We start from the raw sequence: 3,053 nt of genomic DNA on the forward strand, positions 1-3,053 counted from the left end.
TGTGTGTGTGTGTGTGTGGACATTAGCACCAGCCACACGTGAAGACACTTCTACCTCCACTCCCTAAGCATTATTCGCCAGCGTGGAAGTGGTGGGAACTCCCAGAGGCTCGGACTAACAAAATAAACTGTCACGTGACCATTAGCCTCGTCGTCATGGTGATGTTGTGCAGCAATCTTCTCGTCAACATGTCTGGGAAAAACTCAACGGGTAAAGATTCTAAGCAGCGTAGCCCAATGACGTACGATCCAGAACAGCTCCTTTTCGTGCTGCATTGAAATAAGGACTTCGAAGAGATCTCTTCTCTGGAATAATTGTTAATGGTGATGCTAAACAGTGACCCATAGATTGCTAATCCAGATCGAAAGCGAATCCTGATGCTAAACAGAGCACTGCTTAAACACTTATTTGAGACAAGTGACACCCACCCCCATCACTGACCCCCAATCACCGTTCACTTAACTTCGAATGCTAAATAGTGCCGTCGTAAAGGATTCAAATGAAGACGGCGGTTCACTAGAAAAAAGCCATTCTCTTTTATGTTGTCTTTTACAAACATAAACTAGACACAAAGAGAAACAAACAGGCCGAACAACACGACAGTTTTCAACACTATAAAACAGTGTGCTCATGCTGATGCCTTAGTAAAACTGACGCCCAAATCATGAAAATGATCGGTATTGTCTGAAAGACAGACGTATGCCTCTTTCGCCTACAAACGTTCAGACGTGTAAGCAACAGGATTTAATTTACGAAGCCAGAACGCAAACACTAACGAGATGCCTGGATTTGGCTAAAAGCCCCCCCCCCCCCAAAAAAGTTTTTTATTGTGCCAAGGACCCAGAACATTCAGTAGATTTTGGAACGACGGATAAAACGGTTGACGATGCACTTCGGTTTAAAACAGAAACCGATGATATTATGCCTTCTGATTTCACAAATATGAAAAGAAGAAACGCAATATTTCGTTTCTATTTTAACGATATTTTCGTGATGGCCAGAAAAACTCTTAACGAATCACAACAGAGTCCAGACACCAGTCAACGTATCGTTATTGGTAGAGTCGTCAGATTGATCATGTTGACCGTAATAAGAGCGTGCAGACGTACAAGACACCCCTGCCTCTCGTTCGATTATCTAACAAACATCAGCAGACGCACGCACGCACACACACACACACACACACACACACACACACACACACACACACACACACACACACACACACACACCACAGAGTCAGGTAGATACCTTCGAAAAAGTGAGGATCTGCCCCATAGATAATAGCCCTGGACAGAGAAGATTGCTTTCACGGTAGCAGCATGAAAACACCAGGCAGGACATGGGCCAACTTCAACACCGGGAGCAGCTGTATTTCACACCCTACGGAATCATAACTTTCGCCCTTGGCCCTTTTTCCCCGGACAAGACGCATAGGGCACAGAATATGTGTCAGATAATTAGATCTTAGCCCTGGAAACTGATGGCGAGAGGTGAATTATTCAGGCACGACAGAAAGAAAGTTGTGAAAACGAGCAGTGACATGGGCCCTCACATGATTGAAACAATCGAAGTTCAAGTCTCTGAGGAGGGCCAAAAATGAGAATGAAAACCTGTGCTCATGATAAGTTAGTATGTTTGTAGGTTTGTAAAGTTGGACCGTGCTTTTCGAAAATTTCTGCCCTGTTGAAACGAAAGCGCTAAAGAGAAAAAAACAAGCAAAGAATTATTACATTTCACATGTACTCCAAATCCGATCAGATCTTGGTTGGTTGTTTTTTATTTTTTTGTTTGTTTTTCTAAACCTAACCCCCACTGTGCATTATGTGTCTGTGTACACAGCGACCGTATGGAAGAACAGTCGCACTATGCTGATGAACGCAACTTCAATGTAAAACAACAAACGTTGTATATAACCCCACAAAAACGGTCAACAGACGTGACTACAGTTACATGCAGCATTACCAGAGGTCTTCACAAAACCTCGGACACTTCGACGTTCATTACGTCAGTTAGCGATCGGGAGGAGACTGCAGTGCGATTCCTGTTCACCACTCCAACATGGAATTATTCAACTCGTTTTGGGTCGAGAAGTTTTCACGACCCTCCCCCAACCGCTTGGCTTGGTTCTAACGTTAAATCGAAAACCCCGCCCCATAAACCACCACACGCCATGGAATAGGACGATGAACCCACGGCAAAGCTCAAAGGACCATGCCTTTAAATCACAAGGTTGTGGATAGTGGTCTCCGAAATGATATATTTTACTGCCAAAAACACGTGCTCAGCATTTTCTTCATGGAAATAAAAAGGTGCAAAAGTCCAGAGAGTTTGGTATTATTATTGATAGTAGAAATAGATTGTATGTAGGCCTACATAGAGCATATCTCAGCTCCCTGAGAGGTTCTATACGTTTTACAATGTGGTGTTGCACGGTACCATCATACAGTAAACTGAATCGAGTTTTTGCTGCAAGTGGACACTACAGTTATCGCTTCTGGAGTACACAGGGGGAGGGGAAGGAGCTGCCCAATGTGTTTACCTAGGCCATGCTGTACGTGGAGTCTACTTCCCCTAAGCCAACAGCCCAGGTAAAGCTGTATCGTGCATCAAGACGCAAAAGGCCAAAGAGACTGTACATGTGTTAGTACAAGTCTGCCCTTCCGTGTATGGAACACAACCATGGTGGCCAGCGTGGTTTAGCTCAAGGCGCAGAGCTACTCGAGAGACAGCTCACGCTCATGGCCAGGTGAAACACAACACTCCTCCCACAACACTGAGCCGACATTGTGCGACACAGGAAAGTGGAAAGTAACATTTACCTTTGAGACCTCGGTCATAAACGTCTCAATCGTGGCTGATAACCCGTCTTCGGTCGTTAATCTTTGCTTTGACAGAGAGAAATAGAGAGAGAGAGGCAGAAAGAAAGAGAAAGAGAGCGAACAAGGGTGTGTATGTGAAAGAGTGTGTGTGTGTGTGTGTGTGTGTGTGTGTGTGTGTGTGAGAGAGAGAGAGAGAGAGAGAGAGAGAGAGAGAGAGAGAGAGAGAGAGAG

The 3,053-nt window shown here is 44.7% G+C and overlaps 1 protein-coding gene across 1 annotated transcript in view; it reads left to right on the top strand.

Moving 5' to 3' along the window:
• The window catches only part of LOC101851755 (sex peptide receptor), a gene marked incomplete at its 5' end in the record, with an annotated part of 5,630 nt that overhangs the window by 1,813 nt on the left and 764 nt on the right, over positions 1 to 3,053 (top strand).

This window comes from Aplysia californica, unplaced genomic scaffold (assembly GCF_000002075.1).
Source record: "Aplysia californica isolate F4 #8 unplaced genomic scaffold, AplCal3.0 scaffold00409, whole genome shotgun sequence".
NCBI classification, from domain to species: domain Eukaryota; kingdom Metazoa; phylum Mollusca; class Gastropoda; order Aplysiida; family Aplysiidae; genus Aplysia; species Aplysia californica.